The sequence below is a fragment of the Anser cygnoides genome, chromosome 2 (assembly GCF_040182565.1).
Source record: "Anser cygnoides isolate HZ-2024a breed goose chromosome 2, Taihu_goose_T2T_genome, whole genome shotgun sequence".
Lineage (NCBI taxonomy): Eukaryota > Metazoa > Chordata > Aves > Anseriformes > Anatidae > Anser > Anser cygnoides.
In genome coordinates this window covers 148,853,851-148,867,812 of record NC_089874.1, presented here as the reverse complement: position 1 = coordinate 148,867,812, position 13,962 = coordinate 148,853,851, and the positions used below count along the sequence as shown (strand labels likewise).

General features: G+C 42.2%; 1 long non-coding RNA gene across 1 annotated transcript; it reads right to left on the bottom strand.

Moving 5' to 3' along the window:
* Nucleotides 1–226: 226 nt before the first annotated feature.
* On the bottom strand, nucleotides 227–12,417 carry LOC136789937 (uncharacterized). The gene is made up of 3 exons (XR_010828984.1): nucleotides 12,199–12,417; nucleotides 6,115–6,236; nucleotides 227–342 (listed from the first exon to the last, which is right to left on the bottom strand). It is a non-coding gene; the product is annotated as an uncharacterized lncRNA (long non-coding RNA).
* Nucleotides 12,418–13,962: the final 1,545 nt, after the last annotated feature.

Here is a 13,962-nt window from a genome sequence, read left to right as displayed (position 1 = left end):
TCTTTAGATCAAGTTCACCTCCTGAATGACCCATAGATCAGTGCTGAGCTCTGCCGTGGTATTCAATTATTTATTCATGATGTTTTCCCCACTCTCATGACAAAAGAAAGATTTAAAGAGCCATTATGGTGTTTATGGAAGTGTTAACCAATTAAAAGCTCAAGGTTGCATGCTATTTCTTCTGAGCAACAAAATAAAAAAAAATCAGGAGAATGATTGATACAGTTAATATATTTATTGGCATTAGTACATTCTCTTTTATTGCTGGGATCAGGGTGACATCATTCATCACGAAGACAGCATAATTGTCTTTGAATGTTATAAAAGGTGAAATTCATTCTCCTGGAAATTAAAGAGAACATTGCAAAGCTTCAGTAAAAAAGGGGACTGAAAGATACAGATGATAAAATGTACTGGCTTTAAATTTCTGTCCATAAACCTGGAATAAAGCTACTGAGAATTAGGCCGAGATGAAGATTGTAATGCAATAACCTGAAATTAGTTTAGGCGTTCCTCTAATCTCGTTTTTCATGGTGTAGGACTATTCATCATAAAATCCGTTTTCCTTCATTGGCAGTATTTCAGCTGTCTACTCACTGAATGAAAACAGTAAAGAAGGAGTGAAGACACCAAATGAAATATACATTATTTGTTCTGGCAGAATTAGCTCACTGTCAGCAAAGCAAAGCAGACAGAGCAGCATCTTCTACCTGGTCTTTGCTCCCCTCATTCTGAACCACTCCGGTCCCTTTGGTCCCTTCTTCTTAAGCAAGCCTGGGTTTAGGAAAGGGCCCTGACTCCCTGATGAAGTGTTACTCTTATGGGATTTTAACTTTGCATAGATTTTGCTTTTTTCTCCCTGGGTAATTTCTTATCTACAAAGAGACTTTGAAGACCTCTGTGCTATTCCTTTGAAGATCAGCCCTGCCACTCTTGCCAGCATCTAGCAAACCTCGCTCTGTGAGTCTGGACCAGGACCTCTGCCAGTCCCTAAGAAATGGGATGCAAAAGGAAAGGGGAGAATTATAAAAAAAAAAAAAAAAAAGGTTGAAGTTTCTTCCTCTTCTTTTCCTGGACAAACCTTTCCATCCCCGTCTCCTGCTTTTACCTGGTGTGCTGTGGGAGTGCCATTTAACCAAGTCACCCATGGGGAGGCGAGTTCCCATTGCAAGATGCTCAGCACCCTTTCCCATGTTATAGATCAAGGTGGACATTCCTCGCTACTTAGATCTAGTCTTTTGAATTATGCAATGGCTGTGTATGACTGGCTTAATCCAAGTATGTTTAAAATTAGCCTTTAATCTTATGCAAGCCCCAATGTCCCCAAAAATGAACTTGTCAGTGCAAACCAGACCACACTAAGCAGTATTAATTAACACCAGAAGAAAAAACACAAAGGATTCTCTTTGATCATTGCTTAAAGACTTTTTGTGCTTACCTCTAATTTCCTCTCCTGATTTGAAATAGCAAGTTTAGGTTATAGCTCTTTGTTAGAATAATAATTAAAACAATCTAGTCTCTGCATATACATTGTTAGCTAAAGAACACTAATTATGCACATATGTTAAGGGACTAATTGAGGTTAAACCTGCAAGGGAGCAGCCCTGATATTCTTCAGGAGGCAAAAATTCCTATTAAACATGACAGTGTTAAGCCAAATCTGTACTTTCCATTGTTACTCTCTTTTTCAAGGTCATCAAGAGATTCTTTAAGCCTGCTTCTGAGTTCTCCTGTCAAAGGATACACCTTTTTCAAACATTTCTGTCAGGTTTTCTCTGCCCTGTGAGCGTTCAAGACCAAAGGAGCTTCTCGGTGGATGCTCACTGCTGGGAGCCCTGATGGGACAGGGACACTGCCTCACCACGTCTCCAACACCTGAGCTAGAAACTGCAAGGGGTGCCACTGGCATTTCCCTTGGGAAATTCCCTTCAGCTTGCTCTGGGCTTGAACCAGGGCCAGGCAGGCCAGCTGGATGCTGTGGGCCATTGCCACTGAGTGGATAAGGTGTCACAGCTGTGCCCAAAGGCTGTTCCCAGGTTTATCTTTACATGTAAGTGAGACGTGTAAGAGGAATATCACCGTGGGTGCACAGGAGAGGTCCAGAGCATTTTACTTTCTTAAGTAAAAAGCAAACAAGGGAGACAGCAAATACTCAATGCTAGAGGCAGCTCACTTGGAGCGATCCAAATGGAGATTGCCTGTATCTATCCTGTATTAAATCCCAAATTTCAGGATGATGAGAAGAATCACACTGAATTCTCAAAAAATGGGGTCATTTTTTTCCCCATTTTTTTGAAAATCCATAGTAATTCCATTGCCCAGTGCAGGTATTCCAGGGTTTAATGCACCCAGTACCTGACTGAACAGGGGCTCTGCAGCTGTCCTAGACAGGATAATGTTTGCAAGAGATAATCTTCGTGTCTCGAGAAGCATTGCTGACAGAAGCCAGGGAGAAATGCCTTCTCCTTCTCCCACAGTAGCTGGAGTATTTCATAACCATCCAGATGCATTACGAGAACTTTATGTCTTTCTCTAAAACAAATGGTAGAAAGCATTGTCAGAGAAAGCACAGGCAGATTGTATTTCACCCCACCATATATCACTACGGTTAGCTGGAGATTAAATTTCTCTTTTGTATTTAGGCAATCTTCCTTTTATTTTCTTACTAATAGCAGCCAGAGGGAAAACACCATAAATCCTTTTATTACATATGCACCGCATGAATACTTTGTACTTCTTACATGCAGCACTACTTCTACTGTCATTTAAATCAAAGGTTGGCCCCAGTGTTAGTTAACAGAGACAGCATCCGTGCGATGGCCCTCCCCACGCTTGGTCGGTGATCACATCGCAGAAGAGAGGGCAGGAGGAGACAGGGTTACAAATACTGGCACTGCTTCATATCGACTATTTTACTGCCTCGGTGTTTGTGCTCAGTGCTTTGCGAGCTCCTGAAGATTTACATCCCAATCCATCCGAATCACTGTGCAAGGCTAAGTTAACCTTGACAAAGCCATATCCCTCGGTCCTGAATTTAAAGTTAGAAAAATGGAGCTTGCTCTCACACAGCTTAGAGATTTCTCTTCTGTATCTGCCACATTTAACGGCCTATATAGAGCCATGTTTCTTCCCCTAGAGATCACCAAGAGGAAGATGGACAAAGTTAAACCAAATGCAGACATTGGAAGCACTTTGGCTTCACTCAGAAAAGAACTGGTCGGGATGTCTGAGCTGCAATTGAACAGAGGAGCTCAGGTTTGGGTACTGCCTCTGACAGGGAATCGCTCATGTCCTGTCAAACACAAAGTAGTCAGTCTTTCTGTGCTTGCCTTCTGGCAGAAAATTATATGCCTACAGTTGATTTCATTATGAATTATTAATTATCTACCAGTTCAAGCCACGTACTGGCTGCCGCTTATATTAATCCTGTAATTGTTTCAGTTCCCTAACACTTACCAGAAATTAATCTCAAATAACAATAACCATTTAATAACCATTTATTACCAACGAAATAGATTAATAACAATTTCAGGCAACTTTCTTTTCAGGGAGGTCCTAAGAAAGGTCATCTTGTGGGATGCAAGCGTTTATAAAATTTAGGCCCTGGTGACAGTGGCCATTAAGTTATATTTATGTGCACGCGTTTGCAGACAATGCTTGGTGCTACAGCACGGCGACATCTCTGTCAGGAGCCTCTAGGTGCTGCCACAGCACAAATAAACAAGACCGAGTGGTGCTTTAATTCCCTTGTTTGGATGACAGCAATCTTTGTTTTCAACCAACCTGGTGTTCTAGCAGGGTTTTAAACAAGAGAGGCAGTATTTTTCCTTTGCGATTCTTTGATCAACAGTTTAATTGCAACCATTTGTCAATTAAAAAAAATAAAAATAAAAATAAAAATCCATGCATTGATATCCATTCTGAAATGAGAAACTACTTAAATACATGTTTTGTGGAAGTGTCAGGGTATTTTAAAAAGTTACTGAAATGCTAAGAAAATAAAAGTTTAACATGCAACTGAGATTTGAAGGCCTTTTGCTTTGTTTTCTGCCCTCTCCAGTCTGTATATACACAGATTTGGTCTGCTCTCATCCTGACAGGGGTCTCCCTCTCCCACAATTTTAAATGTTGACCAGCTACAAGGACTGCAACCTGATAGAAATCATTTCTGGCTAGAATTTGGAGGCAGGTTTTATGCAGCTTAAAAAAAAAAAAAACCTTCCAACTGTGTTCTGTTTTTCATTTGCAGACTTAAGACTTCACAGAAATTGAAATCTTTCCCTATCAGCAGTTCACGATGATTTTGTTTCCCATCCCACAGCTGGGATAAAGCAGCACGTCTTCAACAAAAGTGTCCCAACGTACATGGCTGAGGATCTGGTCCAAAAGCACTGCTCAGTATTCGGATGTGGATGTGCACCAGATCAGGGAGCTCCACACCCATCCTGGTCATCTTTGCTGAGGCTGGTCCCCACAATCTCATACATATGCACACTAAAAGCTGTAGGAATTATTATATATATTTAAATCCTCATTTACATATACACCAGTCAAGTAAAACTCTAGCAGCAAAGCCTCAGAGATGCTAAGGCCGGGTGACCCACAGCATTAGATTTTCCATCCTGACCCCTTGGGTGCCATTTCACAGTGCCTTGCTCTGAGCCCGGCAGGCTAACTTCCAGAAGGTGTCCCATAACGAGCTGGAAGATTCACGTGGGAAAGGCCCATCGCTTCCTCCAGCCTTGCAGCAACAGCTACGCCCCATCACCGATATTATTTATGCTCTGGCAGGAGGATGAGGGGCGCCTTGTTTCTAATTTGAATTCATCTCCCTCCTGGTGAAACCCCTCTCTGTGAGATTTAAGAGTCCTTTAGAGCCTGCTGAGGGAGTGGGTGTAAATTATGCCTTGAATAGAAATTAACTTCGGCAGCTACTGAAGTGCTGAAATTGCTCCCCTTCACGTCGGAGCTGCTGTGTCTGAGGGGAGAAGGGGTTTGGTTGGCAGCTGAGGACATGAACTGCCCATGCAAAGGCTGGCAGGAGAGAAAACTAATTTTATAATATAAGGCCACTCAGTTCTCATGTCTACTCATACTAGGAATGTTATTATTAGATGAAATTATTCTTATAACTATACAATTTTTAAAAGTAAATAAATAAATTCTTATCCCACCCTTCACTTCCAGGCCTAGAGAAACCTGTTGCAACTCCTCACATATCTTTATCAGCCTAACTGCAATGTGCCTGTGCGGAAGATAAATGCTGTTATTATTTAAAATTCCCAGTGCCAGCTCCCAAATTGCTGACAAGTCACTAATCCCAAGAAAATGTACGGTAGGTAATTACAAGTGAAGTATGCTGAAGCCATCCAGTAGATTGCAATCAACAAGATTCACCGAACGAACACCTTGTTCCTTGCTGCTAAGGAGACAGGTTGCTCTCCGACCCTTCCTCCTCCCCTCGCTGGAAGCTGGCATGACAGTCAGCACAAAATAAAACAAACGAACAAATGAGGCCTCAGCCCCAGAGATAAATAATTACATCATCTTTCAGAGGTGAGAACTCGGAGACATGCATTTCCACTTGTTTCAGAGCTGTCCCACTGACCAGGGAGGGTTTTTTGCTCATTTAACTAAGCTTGAACTCAATATTAAACAAACCAAACTGGCAGCAGAGAGTGTGGGGAGAAGGAAAAAGGACCAGAAATGAACCCAACATCTCTGCTTCATCTCCCCAAAACCATCCCAGGAAAGTGCATGGCACAAAGTCAGCCCTGAGGAAAACATTGTACCTGGTGGAGTTCATTGATTGCCAAAGAGGACGACTTTAGTGGGCTCTGGTAAATACCTCATTTCCTAAGAATGATGCCTGGAGGCAACAGATGGATCCTAGCCTTCCCTGCTCCCATTTCTCAGGTTTGCAGCCATGCAGAGCTTGCCCATTGCTGCCTGAGTCTAGCGCAGTACTACCATGGGGCTGGTAGACTGTGTGGCTTCAGAGGGCAGGAGCCATCACTGAGAGTCTGAGGGGAAAAACCTTATCTCCAGCATCTCCAAGACGTCCCTGAAGTGTGGGCATGGCTGGGCTGATAGGCCACCGCCCCCATAGCTCACCTTGGGGAAGGAGTTGGAGGGACGATGGCGTTCCTCTTTGTTTGATGTCCAGCATCTCCTCGTTGTGGTGAGATGATCCTAGAGAAACAGAACGGAGCAGATCCCACAGCTCCATCTGAGACCTTGGGAAGGAAACAAATAGGGCATCAGGGTTGTTATAATGCCAGTGGGATGGTCTTTGCTAGTTTGAGCTATTTACTGACACACAGTCGGGGGGGGGGGTTGCGGAAAAGGGCTACGGATAGCCAAAAACTCTGATTCTTGAATTTCCCTTCTGGGGGTAATATCTAAACTGGTGGTGAAACCCAGGCATGACGTTTCGTTTGGAGGTTTGCAGAGGAAGAGAGATTTAAGGTCCTTTAACCAAGAGTGCAAGGAGCAGCAGCTTGTCACGGCTTTGTGTCAGCCCAGGCCCATGGAGACAGGAGCACCGCTGCGGTGTGCAGAGCAGCCCTGCACCCTGGCTGCCTCCTTCCACTGTCCAGGTCTTCTGTATGTGACAACAGGCCTACCATGGAAATTTTTTTTTTTCTGAGGCTGGTTTCATTTGTTTAAACAAGGCCATTAGAAGCAGCAGATGGGTGTTGATCACACCTGACATGCTTTGGGGAAGTAAATTTCACTGCACTGTTTGCATGAAGTGAAGACAGCATTTATTAACTCAGCTGAACCACTTAACCCAGGGGGAGCTGCATTGCCAGAGATGCCATAAATTGCAGGCAGTGGGAGCAAAAACACTAAAGTTACTGTGTTCCCATTGTATACTGCAAATGAAACAGAGCTGCATAATCCTCCTAACCATAACCATCCCCAGCAAAGCGTGGTCTTGCTGGATTTCTAATTGCAAAGGGAAGAAGGCAGGGATTCAATCATACTTATATCTAGCATTCTTTCTTTTAGGAAAATCAATATGATTTCCAGGCACACTCACAATTTAGACTGAAATGATTTTCAGTAGAATATTTCACACAGATTGTTATAGAGAGATATAGCTGCAAAGGATTTCATTCCAAATTAGTTCATGGGTACTCTGTAAAGAAAAATATTCTGGTTTTGCTCTTCAGCCTCAGATAGGTTTTTCTGCTTATCCAAAACTAACAACTGCTGTGTGTGGAACAAAAAGCATCCTTTTGGTGGAGCAAAGGTTTTTTCAGGTATTGCTATTTCATTTCTACACACTTCTATTATTATCCCATTTTTTATTAATTCTCTCTCCCACCCCAATAACTCTCTGCTTTGTATCATACAAGCTGTTTCTTCCTCAAATGGTTTATATCCAGACAAAGATTAAAAAAAAAAAAAAACACTGAAAAAAATCATAAAAAATGAAGCTTTAGAGAAGCTTTTGGGGTGAGAAAGATTTGTTCTATTTTTGTTCTATTTAGATGCAGACATATCTCTGAGCATAGACATAAAAACATTTCCCCTGACATTTATTTATGTATAATTTTATCCTTTAGTGTTATGAAACACTAAATAAGGCAAACCAGTGACTTTGTGACCTGGAGTTCTGAGGTCTTTCTCCATCAAAATGGACAAAAAGGAGTGATGGCAGCTAGGGAATTGAAGAGCAAGACCAGCATGTCATTACTGACAAAGAATATCTGTAGAATAGGAGGGAGAAGACAGGGAAAAACTGTGCTGCTCCGATGAAAGGAAAAGAAGTGGAATATAACGGAGTGTGCAGAGGAAGTTAATATCCATGGAGATGAGTGATATGTTTAGACTGACAGCTGAGAAAGACAGTTTTGACAGACACACATTAGATGAATTAGTGTAGGATGATGCAAGTATATATGAGATTTTTTTTAACCTTCTCTTTTCACTTCCACTATTTTTCAGCTAAACATAATATTCCTTTACACAACATTTACAGTCTTAACTTAGTTGAACAAGGCTTCCACCAGGCTCTGAAGGCTGGGGCAGGTGGGAAGTTAGAAGATATTTTCTTAGCTTGGCAGTAAACAGATTTGCATTGCTATTTCTAAAGACAGGATGGATTTGTTTTCAAACCCCTGAAATATGAGAGCAGCGGCAAACATCTTAGTGATTTTGGGGAGGATTTTCATGTAAGCCTGATGACTTGCAGGATTTCCAGCCTCTTCTGGGCTTAGCATGCTGCATGAATGATTTCTTCTGAAGTTCACAAAATTTGGCAGATCAGCTACAAATTTGCAAACAGTTCAGGGAAATTTTCCAAGAGAAGGCTGCCTCCTGAGTCCCTGGAGATTCTGCAATGATGGCACTGAGCAACACAGGCACTAGATAGGCATGAGAACATGCATGAGACCTTGTGAACACCCCTAAGTTTGTCTTCAAGACTCCAAAAACAGATGGATTTCTCAAATTTCTTAAAATCTGATAGTCCCAATGTAGCAGTTATTCTTACAGAGAGTCACACTTAACAACACCTGAAAAAGTTTGGTACTGCTCAGTGTAGCATGGACTGCTAACTTGAGGTCTGTAACATAGAGAAATCTTCACAAATATTTTTTCTGAAGACAAAAGGACTTAAATTCAGCCAGTGTGAAGTCAAAAATCATGTCCTTCCTCTTGGGCTGAGTGATGGAGTTTTGTCTAATATGAGATAGTACAGATTTATCATGGGGAAATGGCAAAATTTGCCTTGCCTTGGTGAGGAGGCAGATCCAGACTGAATTCTCCAAAATGTCTTCATTTTTAAGTAGGGCCCCTGAGATTCAGGAAGCATCCCTGGTGGAGATATATTCACTGTGACAGGTGCTTGTCGCACTTGTCACCTTCCTCATGTCCCCAGACATCCACGGGCCTCCTGTGCCAGCACTAGTGTTGGATTCCTGCATGTGCTCATACATCAGCCAAACTGGATGACACAGAAAGCCTTCCCAAAGCAAGGGTTTCTGTATGGCTCCAGAGAAAGGCAAGGGTGTAATAGCTGGAAATCATTACAATTATGCCTTCTAGAGGTTCTTAAAGTCAAAACCTTCCCTGAAACGTAATGACATGTTTTACTTGGACTGAGAACAGAAACAGAAATAGAGCTATACATCAATTTGTACAACATTACGCCCATTTAATTGAATTAATTTAGAGATAGAAATATGACAGGATGCTGCGCATCCAGCTATAGAGGGCACAGCTGCTGCGTGCAGAGCAGAGCACACGGCAGCGCTGCTCGGCCCACCCCGTGGGCTGCTCCAGGATCGCAGACCCCACTGTCTTCTCTCTTTGCCCCTGGCTGGAATCGCCTCCCAGTGAAGGCAGAGATGTGCAGCCATCCCCACCGGCACCACCATGACTGCAGCCTGTAGCTTTCCTCTGCATCTCAGTCCCTTGGCACTATCCTCAGCCCCGCTTCTCAATGCCTACATTCGAGCTGCCTGAAACTTGGCTTCTGTCTTTGTGTTTTCCTGAAGGCACGTCTCGAAACTGCTCCAGATGTTTACAGCCCAACACGGCTGAGGAGATGGCTGTTCCCCTCAGGAGACAGCTCACTGCCTAGTGCTGGGCAGTGCAGAGCAGGCACCGCTGAAGCCCCCCATGTGCAGCCTGCTCCAGCTTCCTCTGCTGTGCCGTACAAACTGCTCGATGCTCACAGTGTCTTTCCCGTCCCCAGGCACGGCCAACTCACAAATATGCAGCACGATGAAAATTAAATTGAATTTAATAGCTAACTAAGTATCACCATGGGCATTTTCTGCTTGTGTTGTACTGGGAGGGGGACAGCTACTGCTTTGTGCCATGTAAATCTCCTGTGCTGAATACAGCACTGGCCCCTTGAACAATCAATGGCAGACCTGAAGTTTGGCTGTCCAGAGCCCAGATGTCATATACTTCTTCTGTTTAGGCTGATGTAAGAGTGAATAGACTCCTGAACCTTTGGCTCGCTGATCCTGAACACCTCTCTTTGCATGCAGTGAAGGAGTGGGCAGATATTTTTAAAAAGTCCTTCAAGGTTTTAAGAAGTGTCGAAATTTGACTTCTGCTTTTAAATGCCTGTAGTATCTTTTATTTTTCCCTCCTGCTAAGTGAAAGATTTTTTTTTAATGTTAGAGTTGTTCTTCCTGCAGCTATAATGTCTGTACAGTTCTTTATTTTTCTCTTTCTGTTGCAGATACAGATAAAGCCTGCAAATAAAACATTATCTCTAACAGTTTATACATTTGGCAGGGGAGCTCTAGGAGGAAATGGATAAAGAATTTAAAATAAGGAGCACACTGTAAAAATTAATGCTTTTCGCTTGATCATTTGAGTACAATAAATTATAGATCAGATTATCTGAAAAACTCCCATTCCCATCCAATAAAGAAAGTCATAAACCCAGAGAGCAACTGGCCCATTACAGGTTGGTTTCAGGACTATGAAGTTTTGAAAGTTCAAAGTCAGACAAAGACCCCAGTCCAGTACATTTCCAATACTTCTGTACTCCAGATACAAGATAAAGGACCTTAAAAGCTGGATGTTAGAGTCCTGACTGACCTCTTCCTTGTGGACACACAAAGCACAAGGATTACGATGTTCTCCTAAGACGGTAAGCACCAGCTGCAGGCTTGGAGCACTACCACGTAGATCCTGTTGGTCTGCTGCCTTCTGCAGGGGAAGGGAAAGCCTGAAGTATTTGTCTCACAACCACTACCTCAAAATACCCCACTACTTTAACTCCACTACCCAAAGCTTTCCTCTGCCTGAAGGGCCTTTGTGCACACCCGCACTATAGCATCTTCACCTGTCTTGAGCATTTGTGGGAATTTTCCTTTGGAAGTCCCTTTTCATTAGCTCAGGCATCTTCTGTTCATGTCACCTTTTCTCAGACCTTTTCCAGCTTTCCTTTACCTTGCTTAGATCAAACCACATCTGTTCTCTCATCCTTCCAAATTCTGGGCATGTAACAGAAAGTTTTTGCAGCATGTTTCTTCATTCTTTCTTTTCTGCTAGGATTTTTCCATAGCTTTAATGTTATCTCAAGCAAGCAAACTTTTGAGACCTGCTGGGTTTTTTTTGAGACCTGCTGTTTTCCTGTGCTGCATCTCTCCCACAGTTCTACAGTGCTTTCACTTGAATCACAGATTATTCAGGTTAAGACTCTCTGTTTTTTATGTCAATCTTTCCAAGCTAAATCTGGAGATATAAACCCTGTTAGGAAACCGCTGATTCCACATTCACCGAGCCCACACATCTCAGCTTGTAGGGTTTTCTTTTAGTCAAGGGCATTGGAAGCTGTGGTTCCCAGCTAACATTGGTGTGCTAGCAAAAAAAAAAAAAAAAAAAAAATCTGCTTGCAAAATTAGATTTATAGCAAAACTCTGCTTGCAATTTTCTTTCTTTTTGGGGGGCAACTTTACTGGTGGCTGCACCATGAAGGCTCTGTTATTATATTAACAGTCTAATAGTAATAAGCTGCTTTTAGTAGAAAGTAGGTTTATGGTATTTGTAGATACAAAATCTTCATAAATTCACCAGACCTCATAAATTCATCACACCCAGATTTTCTGAAGTGTCACACCGGGCATTCAGGACCATCTATGGTCCTGTGGTGTCTTTTTGCCCAACAAGCACAAATATTCTCCTTGCTGAATAGGACCCTAACGTGCAAGCTGAAGCTTAATGGCTACACTGCAGTGGAGCAGCACAAGTGGCTGCATTTTAATTGCCTCCTACTCAGGCAATGGCACAAAGTAATGAAGTGCTTGGATTCTGGCCATAACTACAGTCTTCTGTGCAGTTCTGTCCTCAAAACTAGATAGCAGATCACAGAAAATGATCCTCACTTTCCATCTTTTAAAAAGACTTGCAGCTACTGTTTTAGGATAGCGCTACTTTCAGGGGCAAATATTCAGATTTTTGGGGGTGCTCAAGGCACAGTGAATTGACGAAATATCACCTGCAGACACTGCTTCTGTGCACACATTTCATGAAGCTGGTGATCACCTACCCATAAATGAAAAAGACATTTTCACCTTTCTCCTTTCTTTTCCACACTTTACATCTCACTCTTTGACACATTCTATATACCTGCATCTTTCTATATAACTGTATCTTTCAGTGATATTTTGCAATATCCTTTGCTGAGGTTTCACAGGGTGAAAAGCATCCATCTCCACGTACCTGCTCTGACAGGGTGCTCAGCTACCAGGACAGCTGTCAGGCAGCATTCCCCCTTTTCTGGCTTTCAGTAAAGGAGACCTTTCTCTGCAGAAGGCCAAATTCGCTGGTCCTGGCCCTGTTTGACTTGGAGACCAGTCCTAGTGTTCCTGTGCCTGCAGGAACTGGGGAGATTTCTCTGGTGCTGTAACCTGACTTCTCAGGCAACAAATTATGTGAGTTGAGAATTTGAGTCTACAGCACAAAAAAAAAAAAAAAAAAAAAAAAAGGAAGTGCAGATCTAACATAAATCTGAGTTATTAATTAAACCTCATACCGGCCATGGGAAGCAAGTGGTTATTAACTTAACAGAGGGATGGGGAAATTGAGGGAGTCTTCTAAGGTCATACTGTGGAAGAGATTAATGAATAATCTCACAGCTCAGGACTGAGCTCTCATTTCCAGACTATTCTTGCCTCTTATGATATGTAATAGAGCAGCACCAGAATTACAGTGCAGAGTTCTATTAATAATTACTAGTCAAAAATATGGCACATCTAGCAATAACAGCTGCGGGAAAAATTAATATTTCCTTTTTAATGTATTTCCTTCTGTACTGTAGTGTTTGATATTAATTAAAAGAGACCCCTGAGCAGTTCAGAATAATAAAAACCTCAGTCAGTCATGGCTGAGAACATGCTGAAACTTCGTGTGTTAAACTTTCAGGCATGGCTTTTGGTTTAGATTGAGGGTGTGCTCTGTTTCTTGTTGGCCTGGTTTTAAAATCCTCATTTCCTGGAAAATCAGCTAAGTCACCTGAGGGGTCTCAAATCCAACCAAAAAGTGAATAAATTCTCCAAGCTTTGCTGTCTTATTATTTTTGAATTCCCTATCAAGTAATTTGTATGGAGCTTTACCTATATTATAGTTCACTGATGCAAGTAATTTCAAAGCTTTTTAGCAAAATAAACCTCTAGTGAAAAATATTCTTGGTTAATAACTAACGTAAAAAAATATAAATAAATAACAGAAGTATTTTAGCATAATTATAAATTGTGAGTAAATTTCATGGTTCTGCTGAAGTGAAAATAATATTACAGCCCTCTGGTCCCAGGCCTGTCAACAGCCACGACTGTCAAGTGATAGGGTAGGCTGTCTGCTATGAGACCTCATGAATCTTGGTAGGACTGGTCAGTCAGAAAGATGCAGTGCCTTCTTTATCATAACCAGTTTTGGACTTGATGCAAAGTTAATGCAGAGCTCTGGTCTATGCTGGGGGCCTCTAGGATGAGCAAACTTTCTGATGATCATCAGCTCAGAGCCAGGTTGACCTTCCTCATTTGTGATCCAGTCTGAACCAAAGGGTTCTCTAACTCAGACAAACTTAACCATTTGCTTTTCTCCCAATCCCATCCCTCTCATTGCCCAGTGTGGTCTCATTTCACAGATTCAGTGTGTACAGAAAAGTTCCTAAATGTGTGGTGCTCATTACAGTGCAATTGTTTTGGGAGATCTGTCAGTCAGTTCTGGCCCATGCAGTAGAAGTAGCATCAACACAACCTCTTGTGATGCTCAAGAGATTGACTCTTGTTCCTTCTCCTCCTCACTGGCTTCCAATAACCTTCAGCCTCAAAGCAAGAACATTCATGTAGTTACAATTGTGTTGTCCACAAAGTTATATACTCAAGGAGGTATACACTCAGGTTGGCCTGCACTGGGAGGCTAGCATCAGCTCAACATCACTGATCGCATCAACAGCTTATATCTGCTTATATCAGCTTATGCTGA